Here is a 14255-nt window from a genome sequence, read left to right on the forward strand (position 1 = left end):
ATTGGCAGGGGCTGAGGAATAGAGGATATAGGGAGATGTTGGTTAAATAGTACAGACTCCAGTTAGAAGAGTAAATCCTGTGGATCTAAGGTAGTACAAGGGGACCCTAGTTAACGTTAGTGTGTTGTACGCTAGGGAGTTGCTGTGAGAGTAGAGTTCTAACCATTGTCACCCCAACAACAAAAGCAAGGGTAATTGTGTGAGAGGAGGACTATTTTAACAATCTTACTATGGTAAATATTTCACGTATATATTTGTAACAAAGGATCGCATTGTTTACCCTAATCTAAGTCTACACTGCTGCTGCCGCTGCTGCTAACTCGCTTCAGTCGTGTCCGACTCTGTGCGACCCCATAGACAGCAGCCCACCAGGCTCCCCCGTCCCTGGGATTCTCCAGGCAAGAACACTGGAGTGGGTTGCCATTTCCTTCTCCAACGCATGAAAGTAAAAAGTGAAAGTAAAGTCACTCAGTTGTGTCTGACTCTTAGCGACCCCATGGACTGCAGCCTACAAGGCTCCCCTGTCCATGGATTTTCCAGGCAAGAGTACTGGAGTGGGGTGCCATTGCCTTCTCCGAAGTCTGCACAGTGTTATGTCAATTATATCTTAATTAGGCTGGAAGAAATGATAGTACTCCTTATTAGTACTTACATGTGAATGACAAGAACAGAGATTAGAAGAGTGGATTAAAAACACGCAATCCAACTGTATGCTGTCTCCAATTGGTTTATTTTACATCCAAAGGTACAAACAGATTGAAAGTGAAGGAATGGGAAATGATATTCTATGAAAATAGTAACCAAAAGAGAGAAAGTGTTGCTCTACTTCTATCAGACAAAATAGACATTACATCAAAAAAGGTTACAAGAGACAAAAACATTTAGAAAAGTTTAAATGCAACAAGAAGATGTAACAAACACTTAGGCACTTGGTGACCATCAAAATATATGAAGCAAAACAATTAAAGTGAGCTATGCATAATGCTAAGTGGAGTACATCAGGTAAACACAAATACTGAATGATTTTATTTATATGTGGAATCTAAAAAAATCAAACTCAGAAACAGAGAGCAGATTGGTAGTTGCCAGAGGCAGAGGTTGAGGGTAGGGGAAAAGAGTGAAGGTGGTCAAAAGGTGCAAACTTCCAGTATAAGTTTTGTGGATGTAATATACGGCATGGTGAATACAGTTACAAATACCATATTGTATATTTGAAAGTTGCTGAGAGCGAGTCTCACAAGTTTTCATCACAAGAAAAAACCTGTAGCTATATGAAAGAAAAGCGAAGTCACTCAGTCGTGTCCGACTTTTTGCGACCCCATGGACTGTAGCCCACCAGGCTCCTCAGTCTATGGGATTCTCCAGGCAAGAATACTGGAGTGGGTTGCCATTTCCTTCTCCAGGGGATCTTCCCAACCCAGGGATCGAACCTGGGTCTCCCACATTGCAGACAGACGCTTTAACCTCTGAGCTACCAGGGAAGTATTAACTAAACTTACTGTCCTAATCATTTTGCAGTATATGCTGCTACTGCTAAGTCACTTGAGTCGTGTCCGACTGTGCGACCCCATAGATGGCAGCCCACCAGGCCCCGCCGTCCCTGGGATTCTCCAGGCAAGAACACTGGAGTGGGTTGCCATTTCCTTCTCCAATGCATGAAAGTGAAAAGTGAAAGTGAAGTCGCTCAGTTGTGTCTGACTCTTAGCGACCCCATGGACTGCAGCCTACCAGGCACCTCCATCCATGGGATTTTCCAGGCAAGAGTACTGGAGTGGGGTGCCATCTCCGTTGCAGTATATACGCACGTCAAATCATTGTTGCACACCTTAAACTAATTCAATGTTGTATGTCAATTATAAAACCAGAAAAAATAAAAGGAGAAACAGTTCTATAATAGTTGGAAGACTTCAACACACTCTCGATAATGGATAGAACAGACAGAGGTTAAGTAAGGAAATAGAAGACTTAACACAATACACTAACAAGATCTAATAGATACATACAGAACACTGTATCCAACAAAAATAGCAAAACATTCTTCTCAAGGTCACATGGGAAAATTTCCCGGTTATGTATATAACACATTCTCAGTAGTTTCAAAGAGCACACAAGTATCTTCTCTGATCACAAAAGTGATGAAATTAAATGAGCTATCAAGCCGTGGAAAGACATGGGGGAAAATGCATATTGCTTAGTGAAACAAGCAAGTCTGAAAAGGATACATGTTTTGTATTTTATAATCCCCACTGTATGAAATTCTGGAAAAGACAAAACCAAGGAGAGAATAAAGAGAATCAGTGGTTTCCAGAAGTTAGGGGAAAGAGGAGTTGAATAAGTAGACCACAGGAAATTTTTATGTTAGTGAAACTATTCTATGTGATACTCTAATGATGGACATGCCATTATGCATTTGTTAAACCCACTGAATGTAGGACATAAAAGTAAACCCTAATGTATCATATTGTTTCATTGATTGTAACAAGTGTGTCACATTTAGTTAATGATAGTGTATAAACCTGGAGGAATAGGAAATTCCTTTAAACTTTCTGGGGAATTTTACTTGAAGCCTCAAAACTGCTCTAAAAAATAAAGCCTATTTTGAAAAACCAAGACATATTATGAAAGATGCTGCTTACTTCTCTTATTCTGGGCCCCAGAAATTTATTATAAGGACAGGCAGGATTTTTCAGTTCTGGAATTTGATTTTACCATGCTTGCAAGCTAACAGCAAGCATGTTACTGTTTTATCAATGCATGAGCATCAGTATGTTGGTGTTAGTTCCCCTTGCCCCTCATTCATGTGAGAGTACCCTGGGAGGGCCTAGTGGGGAGCCGACACATGCAGTCAGTTATATTCTAGCCAAACTTGGGGATCCATGGTTTTTATAGCAAGCAGCAAGCAAGCCTGCTGTTTCTTTGTGATGGGTGCATTACCTTCTCTCTCAAGATTGGTTTCTGCAAACACAATTTTGAGAAATGGCCTGAGCAGAGAGCAGTCAGAGCTTTGCATGTGTTTCACACCTTGCAAAAAAAGTGCAGGATGCTAACTGCCCGTGGCAGATTACATCTCCCAATAGGTCCTTTCAGTTCTGGTATCTCCAATGATACTTAGAGAATTTCTTCATACTGGGATTTCCAGAACAACAAATATGCATATTCATGTACAGTTAACTTCCATATAGTTATATAACATTTAAGTATGAATTATTCACAAATGGGATACTGATGCCAATTTTATTTTCCTTCTTAATAAGCTTTCTTCTGTGTTCTGGTCCAATCTAGATTTATTTTCTTCCAGGTCTTCCTGATCATATTTTGGAAGGTTCCATTCAAATCTGCCATAGAATGGTGACCTTTTTTGTATCAAAGCCTTTAACTATTTACAGAAATGTCTTTGCCTATGCATCTGAAGTTCCTAGAGCAGAGCTTTAAATATGGCCCTTTCCTCACATGGCTTCTGTGCACCTGGTTCTCTTTGCCACGTCCTGTTTTCTTCAAGGCTGTGGTCTGCTCCGTTTAGCAGGAAAAATGCTTCCTGTTTGATATCTAGACTGAAAACCACAATCGGCAGGAACATGGCTACCATAATGCTTCTTGGGTAACATTAGATAATCTTCCACTTTCCTGTGTCAGTGCCAGGGACACTGATATATAGTTATTTTATTCTCAGGATTGTGTGTGTTGTAAAATTCATGGGAATAAGATTTCGTGTCCAATATACAGATGATTTTATTAAAAAGGGAACGGCCGTAATGAATGAAACAAGACTAAATTGAGTGCCTGTGGCTTATAACTTTTATGTAATAGAGGCTGTGGAAAGCCTATGTCATTTCTAAACGTGATTTCAAATCAATACTCTTTCACCCTCCAAAATAATATTTTAGCCATATTTGTTAATTATTGCTGTACGCAAAGTTGAGTTAACTTGCATCTCTTCTTTTGCTTTGTTTATCCCTATTGTTGTTTATAAGATAACAATAAGGAGATAAAATAACTTAAGTGATATGAGCATAGAGAGAAAAACTCACCAAACCTTGTGGTAATTTTCCTACAACTCCAGTTTTATTTCATGGTTTCATAACTGACCAGCCCTATGCCTCTTTTGGGGGCAGCACAAGGGGGCTGTGCTCAGTGGAATATCAAATGGTCATTACATGTTGAGAAATGGAGTAAAAATAATAGTTTTCTCTGTTTTTACTTCTCCTGAGGTTAGCAGCTCCCTCAATGGAACTCATGTATATTTAGAAACTATATTAACATTTTGAGTGCCATTTTGGTGCTTCTTAATAAATTGTGCTTTCATCATACTAAAATAGTACCCGGACAGACACTGTAGTGAGCTTTCAGAGGCGGGAGTGTAGCAAGGCAGTGTTATTTGGAATTAGGGACAAGAGCTCAACTGGTGAGTTAGACTGCCTGGGTGTAAAACTTAGTACCACAATTCCCTAGCTGTATGACTGGGAAAACTAACCTCCGGGCTTCAGGCTTCTTATATAATGGTAAAAACATAGAACTTAGGGCTTTTTTGGTGATTAAATGAGATAATCCCTGGAAGACCCTTAGCTTAATTGCCGGTCACATAATATGCACTCTGTAAATGATAGCTCTTACTGTTTTTTGGTATTATAATAATATATTATTAATAGTCGCCAGCTTAATGAGTGCCTGCTAACCGAGTTGGCACTCCATTTTCACAAGCATGGACTCATTTAGTCCTCACTAGTGTCCTCTGATGTAGTAATCTTAACACAAAGATTGTATTCTCCAGTCAGACAAGAGTCAGAGATCTCACTGGCATCATTGGGTGACATGATAATTTGGCATAATTGACTTTGCTTCAGATTTGCTAGGAGATTTGTCATTATGTTCATAAGGAGGTTCAACTAGGTCAGTGTCCTTCTTTTCTAGGGGCCTCCCTTCAGTAAAGGGAGAGAATGGATTGTGGAAACACTGCTAGCTAGTTTCTTCCCGGGCAGGCACTGGTATTATTTCCATTTTAAGGCTGAGGAAACTGGGGCACAGAGAGACTAAGTCAGTTGCACCAAATCTAGTAATGATGGAGGCTGGATGAAGATGATTATGATTTATGGAATACCCACACTACAGGGCACTGGAGAAGGCTCTTGAGAGTCCCTGGACAGCACAGAGACTGAACCAATCAATCCAACAAGAAATCAACTTTCAATATTCATTCATTGAAAGGACTGATGCTGAAGCTGAAGCTCCAATACTTTGGCCACTTGATGCAAAAAGCTGACTCATTGGAAAAGACTCTGGTTTTGGGAAAAATCGAAGGCAGGAGGAGAAGGGGACGACAGAGGATGAGATGGTTGGATGGCATCATTGACACAATGGATGTGAGTTTGAGGAAACTCTGAGAGAGAGTGAAGGACCAGGGAAGCCTGGTGTGCTGCAGTCCTGAAGTTGAAAAGAGTCGGATACAACTTAGCAACTGAACAACAGCAACAGACTCAATGTATTCAGACTCAATTAAATTCACATTTCATTTCTCAGTAACTTAAAGTTTGAAAGAAGATATTCTGATAGATAGCTAAAATGTACAAATATACAGCAATACACTGAGAGGATCTTATACGAATCTGGTCTTCTAGTTTTCCCTTTCTGAGGAATGGCACCACAATCTAGCTATGCAAACCAGAAATCTAGGAGTTGTCTGAGACATTTCCCTACATTCCTGTTTTTCATCTCCATGTCAAACACTGCATAACAGATTATGCTGTTTTGACCTCTTAAATAACTTTCTCCACTGTTTTCTGTTCCCTAGTCTAAGTACTACCTTCTCTCTTCTGAACTACTTCAATAATAAATTTCCAGGTAAGAAAATAGCCTATACCACCATATTCTTAAAACATGATATCCACACCACTTGCAGAATAATCTTTTAAAGTGTAATCTGGTCGTATCATTCCTGTACATAAAATGTATTAAAATTCCACATTTTTCAAAGAACAGAGATTTTTATTACGGTCTATGAGATGCAGCATGGTCTAGCTCCCAGCCATATCTCTGGACTCAGTTCACACTATGCTCCCCACATGTTCTTTGTACTTGACCCACACTGACCATTCTGCAAACTCTCCTGATTTCAGTGCTTCTTCCTTTCAAATTAGTCAGTTCAGTTCAGTAACTTAATTGTGTCTGACTCTTTGCGACTCCATGGACTGCAGCACACCAGGCTTCCCTGTCTGTCACTAACTCCTAGAGCTTGCTCAAACTTATATCCATCGAGTCGATGATGCCATCCAACCATCTCATCCTGTGTCATCCTGTTCTGCCTTCAGCCTTTCCCAGCATCACTGTGTTTTTCAATGGTAAGTTCTTCACATCAGGGGGGCAAAGTATTGGAGCTTCAGCTTCAGCATCAGTCCTTCCAATGAACACCCAGGACTGATCTTTAGAATGGACTGGTTGGATCTCTTTGCAGTCCAAGGGACTCTCAAGAGTCTTCTCCATCACCACAGTTCAAAAGCATCAGTTCTTCAGCATTTGGCCTTCTTTATGATCCAACTCTCACATCCATACATGACTACTGGAAAAACCATAGCTTTGACTGGACAGACCTTTGTTGGCAAAGTAATGTCTCTGCTTTTTAATATGCTGTCTAGGTTGGTCATAACTTTTCTTCCAAGAAGCAAGCGTCTTAATTTCATGGAGCGCTAGAAAAGAAAGTCTGTCACTGTTTCCATTGTTTCCCCATCTATTTGCCGTGAAGTGATGGGACCAGATGCCATGATCTTCGTTTTATGAATATTGAGTTTTAAGCCAGCTTTTTTCACTCTCTTTCACTTTCCTCATGAGGCTCTTTAGTTCCTCTTAGCTTTCTGCCATTAAGGTGGTGTCATCTGTATAGCTGAGGTTACTGATATTTCTCCCGGCAATCTTGATTCCAGCTTGTGCTTCATCTAGCCCTGCATCTCACATGATGTACTCTGCTTATAAGTTAAATAAGCAGGCTGATAATATACAACCTTAACATACTTCTTTCCCAATTTGGAACCAGTCTGTTGTTCCATGTTTAGTTCTAACTGTTGCTTCTTGACCTGCATACAGATTTCTCAGGAGATGGTCTGATATTCCTATCTCTTTAAGAATTTTCCAAAGTTTGTTGTGATCCACACAGTCAAAAACTTTAGTGTAGTCAATGAAGCAGAAGTAGATGTTTTTCAGGAATTCTCTTGCATTTTCTATGATTGAACGGATGTTGTCAATTTGATCTCTGGTTACTCTGCCTTTTCTAAATCCAACTTGAACATCTGAAAGTTCTCCGTTCATGTACTGTTGAAGCCTGGCTTGGAGAATTTTGAGCATTACTTTGCTAGCACGTGAGATGAGTGCAATTGTGCAATAGTTTGAACATTCTTTGCCCTTTCAAATAGTTTTTGCATATTCTTTGCCTTTTGATCCTTCCTCCTTTTACTTGGTTGATTTTAAAATTTATCCTTCTGACCTTAGTTCAGTTATGTTTTCCTCAATAAAGTCTTCTGTCCCTGCCATGAAAGGCCAAATTCCCCAGTTCCAAAGTATTGCCTTTAGGTAATTTCACTGAGAAACAATAAACTTAGGGTCAGTTCCATGAATGACCAATTTGCTAAAAACCAATTTAGCAAAAACCAACTTTCAGGAGACCAGTTCATCACCCAGGTCAAGGATGTGTTTTTGCAGCAAACTTTCTGGAAAAAGCTCAAACCTAAAGACAGTAACTACATATAAGAAGCAACCCACCATTTGCTTACATTAAAGTACTGGATCATTGGGCTTTAGAGAAGGACTTGGCATCTGAAATGTGAAAACATGAAATTGATATCCAGCCCAGACAGACTGTCAAATTTGAGGTTAAAGAGCTGTCATGAAAGGACTGCATTGAAACTTCTGTGAAATTAAGACTTCAAAAAATCCTCAATAATTCAGTAAATTGGTCATTTGATGAAGTGATGATCTGAAAGACTACTTTTCATCAAATTGATTTTCTAGAAATTGGTTTTGGATGAACTATCTTTCAGTGAATTTTCTGTTAGGGAATTCAATGAATCAGTCATTTGGAAAATTGACTTTTGGCAAATTGGCTTGCTGCAAATTGATTTTTGGCAAATTGGCCTTCTTACAGCATCATGTTCTTCACCTTGCAACATTTTTCATAGTTAATGTTTTCAATTTGATGATAATTGGATTGGTGGTGCTTTCCCCTGATTGTATGCAAGCATCACCAAGGAAGGGGAAATACTGTTTTTATTCACCATTTTATTCTCAGTTTTTGGCACACAGTAAGTACTCAATAAACATACGTACAATAAATTAAAAAGTAACACACTGTCGTTGTTCAGTTGCCAAGTTGTGTTCAACTCTTGAAGACCCCATGGACTGCAGCACACCAGGCTTCCCTGTCGTTCACTATCTCCCAGAGTTTGCTCAAACTCATGTCCATTCAGTTTAATGATGCCATCCAAACATCTCATCCTTTGTCACCCCCTTCTCCTCCTGCCCTCGATCTTTCCCAGCATCAGGGTCTTTTCCAGTGAGTCAGCTCTTTGCATCAGGTGACCAAAGTATTGGAGCTTCAAATTCAGCATCAGCCTCAGTTCTTCCAGTGAATATTTAGGGTTGACTTCCTTTAGGATTGACTGGTTTGATTTCCTTGCTGTCCGAGGGACTCTCAAGAGTCTTCTCCAGCCCCGCAGTTTGAAAGCCTCAGTTCTTTGGCACTCAGCCTTCTTTATGGTTCAACTCTTGCATCCGTACATGACTGCTAGAAACACCATAGCTCTGACTATACAGACCTTTGTCAGCAAAGTGATGTCTCTTCTTTTTCATACCTGCTATCTAAGTATTAAAGGAGCAAACGTCTTTTAATTTTATGGCTGCAGTCACCATCTGCAGTGATTTTGGAGCTCAAGAAAATAAAGTCTGTCACTGTTTCCATTGTTTCCCCATCTATTTGCCATGAAGTGATGGGACTGGATGCAATGATCTTAGTTTTATGAATGTTGAGTTTTAAGTCAGTTTTTTCACTCTCCTCTTTAACCTTCATCAAGAGGCTCTTTAGTTCCCTCTTGGATTTCTCCCATTAGGGTGGTGTCATTTGCATATCTGAGGTTGTTGATATTTCTCCCGGCAATCTTGATTCCAGCCTCTGTTTCATCCAGCCTGGCATCTTGTATGATGTACTCTGCATATATTTTAAATAAGCAGCGTGACAATATATGGCCTTGATGTACTCCTTTTCCCATTTGGAAGCAGTCCATTGTTCCATGTCTGATTCTGACTGTTGCTTCTTGATGTACATACAGGTTTCTCAGGAGGCGGGTAAGGTGGTCTGGTATTCCCATCTCTTGAAGAATTTTCCATAGTTTGTTGTGATCCACACAGTCAAAAACTTTGGTCAATGAAGCAGCAATAGATGTTTTTCTGGAATTCTCTTGCTCTTTCTGTGATCCGACAGATGTTGCCAATTTGATCTCTGGTTCCTTTGCCTTTTCTAAATCCAGCTTGTACATCTGTAAGTTCTTGGTTCACATACTGTTGAAGCCTAGGTTGGAGGATTTTGAGAATTACCTTGCTAACATGTGAAATGAGTGCTATTGTGCAGTGGTTTGAACATTCTTTGGCAATGCCCTTCTTTGGGATTAGAGTGAAAACTGACCTTTTCCAGTTCTGTGGCCACTGCTGAGTTTTCCAAATTTGCTGGCATATTGAGTGCAGCACTTTCCCAGCTTCATCTTTTAGGATTTGAAATAGCTCAGCTGGGGTTCCATCACCTCCACTAGCTTTGTTTGTAGTGCTGCTTCCTAAGGCCCACTTAACTTCACATTCTAGGATGTCTGGCTCTAGGTATGCAGGATATAGACCTTACTGATGGCCGTTCTGATGATGTGAGGTGGTACCTCATTGTAGTTTTGATTTGCATTTCTCTAATATTTGGCAATGTTGAGCATCTTTTCACGTGATTGTTGGCCATCTGTATGTCTGGAGAAGGGAGATTTTTTTTAAGGTGCTTTGTATCTCCATCAGCCTCCTGAAAACTCCTGTAACATATAGCATAGATAAAGTCAGGTTGCTTGCTTTTCAAGCACAAAGTCAATGCAAAAATCCCTCTTTTTACTGGAACCAAAACAGTAACCCTATTGTACAAATTCAGCTTTAAGATAGTCTTTCTAATGTCTCCTTCTTACCAGATTGTGGCTCCTAATACCTTCTATGTAGGAATTTTGGGGCATTCTCATAGGATCACCTGGCTAGGAATGAAAGCAACAGAAGTGGGGAATGGATTGGTGATGGACCGCAGGGAGTGAGATTAAATAATTCATGGAGGCCTTGTTACCTTTTTATAGATAACAGTACAAAGCATGACCTTGCTGTGCAGAAAGAATGAAAACTTGTTGCTTTAATGTATGCCTTTGTATTTATTATTTGGTGGGGATGGGTACTTTATATACTACATTTAAGTTTTACAACAAATTTGCTGATGAAGTATTGTTCCTCCTATTTTACAGATAATGATACAGATTCAGGCTGAGTAGTTTTCTCAAGGGCTTATATCTAGTAAGTCATCTTGGGATTCTAACCACTATCTGCCTTATTTCAAACTTCATGTGATTTCTGCTACACCACAGTGCCTTTGTAGAGTATTATAAAGTAGAGACAATAATTATGGTGTGGATAATTGGATGTTTGTTCCCAAGCCTCTGTTGCACAGAATGGGAGGTAAAGCTAAGTTTGCGGTAGAAAATGTGTGTTGGTGAGTGATAGAAAGGAAAGAGATGCCTTGGTGAATCCGGCCTGTTGAACTAAATGGAGTAATATGTTACCCCGGTTGTCTATCATAACGTAACAGCAATATATTGGCAGCACTGTCATCTTTGGTTTGAGAATGGGACTGACCGAGGGAGGGTGTTCTTGAGACCATGCTACTGAATTTATCTCCAGAGATTGGGCACGTGGTCGAAAGAGACTTGATATGTCAAATGAAAGAGAAACTACTGCTTCTTTCAAGATTTCTTTTCTCAATAATGTGAAACTCTTGATTATTGCTAATGATTTTTTTGAAGAATATAGTAACTGTAAGCCAAAATTGAAAGGTTAAAAATGATTCATGTAACCTTTCAGAAAGTTTCATCAGCAGTTTGAATAGGCTTTGTAGAGAATTGTTAATCTCATCTAATTCATGTATATTTCTTTCATCACATTATGCTTGCTGTTTTTCTCTTATTGCAACCTATGGGAACTGCTGTTATTAGGCCAGAAGTTAAATATGTTATTAGTCCTATTCGTTGTTAAAATTTATTTTAAGTTAAATGCCAGTGTTTGTTTTTTTCATATGGTCTGAAAGCCAGACTGCCACAAAAAATAAACACTTTAGATCTGTGCACTTTTAATTCTAGACAGGGCTAAGGAATGTATAAATTTGAGTTGCAAATATTTCAGAAGACTCTGATGCATTATTTACTAACAAATATATTTTGGAAATAAGATTCTTGTAGTTTGGACAGAGATATAATTTTCAAAAATACCTTCTGTTTAGAATTGTCTCTTGTCTTTAGCCATTTAACAAATTCTCTGAACAAGTTGCCTTCTCAACTCTTCAAATACATGCACATGATAAGAAATTTGTGACCAGGACTTGTACAATGATGTGGAAACTCTGCCTTTTAAGTATTTTGGGGGCATAATATCAGCAAAAGTTGTACATTTCCTTTTATCTATGTGTGAATAATGGTGCTTCATTGATTTTATGGTTTCATTTGTGAAGGAACTAATCTTGATCTCCCTATCTCTACGTTTTATAACTTTTTAATAACGTAGCTCAAGATGGGATTATATGACAGATGAAGTTACAAAGAAAGCAGTAATGAAGACATTAGTTATCCCATAAGGTTTGGTTTGCTGCAGAAGCTTTTAAAAGCACAGCTGACTCAACTATGAAAAATGAGGTATTCTGAATATTTCTTCCCTCTGGTACTTTTGAGGTAAAAAATAAAAAAAATTAGCGTACCCTTGTTTGTTTAGCGAGTGAATAATAATAATTTTGTAAGTGTATTTGACTAAAAATGTTAAATAAATAATAGAGAAAATGCTGCTTCATGCAATTTTTTTTTCAGGGCATGATGAAAAGGTTCATTAAACTTACAGGTTGTTGACAATTCTGAATTTTAAAAATGCTTATCAAAAATTTGGTGTTATATAGCTTCTCTTCTTAGTGGGCTTCCTTTGGTATTGAATTTAGTTGTAAACATTCATCTCTTTTATATTTTGGTCAATTAACAAAGAATCAGGAATTAGAATCTTTTCGTAAATGACCTTAACCACTTACTTTGGCCAAGTTTAATGGATATGAATAGTATTTGCTATGGAGGAAGTTTGCCAGTATTTTGGAAATGCGATTTGTGTTTGAAAATTGATTACAAGGCCCTTATCTTTACCATTGATCTGATACTAATTTTTATATAGATTCAATATGGGGAGACTTCCCCCCACCATATGTGATTAATTCAGAGGCTGTGAATTATTCACTTCTGAGTTCACTGCATTTCTATTTTACGCTAATGTGTTTTATGTCAGATTTTTGGGTAGTGGTATGAAGAATGGATTGATGAGGCACAAGGTAAGATATAAGGAGACTGGATAGGATGCTACTGCTGACCGGTTAGGATGCTAGCCAAAAAAGGTCAGAGGTTTAAACAAATATAGTGTCAGTAAGGATGAGCTAATAAAATAATCTTTATTTATTGAATGCTTTCTATGTGCTACGCACAGTGCTGTGTACGGTTCATGGACTGTTGCATTTAATACTCACCATGTCCCTGTGGCAGCACCCTGGTGGCTCAGCAGAAAAGAAGCCTGCCAATGCAGGCGACGTGGGTTTGATCCCTGGGTCGGGAAGATCCCCTGGAGAATGAAATGACAACCCATTCCAGTATTCTTGGGCTTCCCAGGTGGCACCAGTGGGGCCTAGGAAATCCCACTGACAGAGGAGACTGGTGGGCTACCATCCAAGGGGTTGCAAAGAGTCAGACATGGCTTAGCAACTAAACACACACACGCAGACACATACACATCCTTATGAAGGAATATTCATCCCCATATTACAGAAGAGAAAAATAAGGTCTAGAGAGGCTAGACAACTTATGTTATGGAGTCAGAAAATGGTATAGCTGTGACTTGAGAGCCCAGGGAACTCAACCTCCATCAGTTCAGTTCAGTTCAGTTGCTCAGTTGTATCCGACTCTTTGTGACCCTATGGACTGCAGCACGCCAGGCCTCCCTGTCTATTGCCAACTCTCGGAGTTGACTCAAACTCATGTCCATTGAGTTGGTGATGCCATCCAGCCATCTCATCCTCTGTCGTCCCCTTCTTCTCCAGCCTTCAATCTTTCCCAGCATCAGGGTCTTTTCCAATGAGTCAATTCTTCGCATCAGGTGGACAAAATATTGGAGTTTCAGCGTCAGCATCAGTCCTTTCAATGAATATTCAGGACTGATTTCCTTTAGGATGGACTGGTTGGATCTCCTTGCAGTCCAAGGGGCTCTCAAGAGTATTCTCCAAGACCACAGTTCAAAAGCATCAATTCTTTGGCACTCAGCTTTCTTTATAGTCCAACTCTCACACCCACACATGACTACTGGAAAAACCATATCTTTGACTAGATGGACCTTTGTTGGCAAAGTAATATCTCTGCTTTTTAATATGCTGTCTAGGTTGGTCATAGCTTTTCTTCCAAGGACCAAGCGTCTTTTAATTTCATGGCTGCAGTCACCATCTGCAGTGATTTTGGAGCCCCCCAAAATAAAGTCTGTCACTGTTTCCACTGTTTCCCCATCTATTTCCCATGAGGTGATGGGACCAGATGATCTTAGTTTTCTGAGTGTTGAGTTTTAAGCCAACTTGTTCACTCTCCTCTTTCACTTTCATCAAGAGCCTCTTTAGTTCTTCTTTGCTTTATGCCTTAAGGGTGGTGTCATCTGCATATCTGAGGTTATTGATGTTTCTCCCGGCAATCTTGATTCTAGCTTGTGCTTCCTCCAGCCCAGCGTTTCTCATGATGTACTCTGCATATAAGTTAAATAAGCAGGGTAACAATATACAGCCTCGATGTACTCCTTTCCCTATTTGGAAGCAGTCTCTTGTTCCATGTCCAGTTCTAACTGTCGCTTCCTGACCTATCAAACTCCATACAACAGGCAAATGTTCAAGAGGTAGAGTTTAGCCACTAATTAGAAGCAGAGAGGGGCCTGGTGTAGAG

The 14255-nt window shown here is 39.5% G+C and overlaps 1 long non-coding RNA gene across 13 annotated transcripts in view; it reads left to right on the forward strand.

The window, feature by feature from the left end:
- Nucleotides 1-14255, forward strand: part of LOC133228564 (uncharacterized) — a 253107-nt gene that overhangs the window by 26452 nt on the left and 212400 nt on the right. Inside the window, exon 1 of one of the 13 annotated variants that reach the window (XR_009730260.1) lies at nucleotides 4144-11945. The exons of 10 other annotated variants lie outside the window; for them this stretch is intronic. This is a non-coding gene — a long non-coding RNA (uncharacterized LOC133228564). Of the gene's footprint in view, nucleotides 1-4143; nucleotides 11946-14255 lie in introns of those variants that run through there. 2 more of the 13 variants (XR_009730263.1, XR_009730267.1) reach the window with 2 other exon arrangements.

This window comes from Bos javanicus, chromosome 17 (genome assembly GCF_032452875.1).
Source record: "Bos javanicus breed banteng chromosome 17, ARS-OSU_banteng_1.0, whole genome shotgun sequence".
Lineage (NCBI taxonomy): Eukaryota > Metazoa > Chordata > Mammalia > Artiodactyla > Bovidae > Bos > Bos javanicus.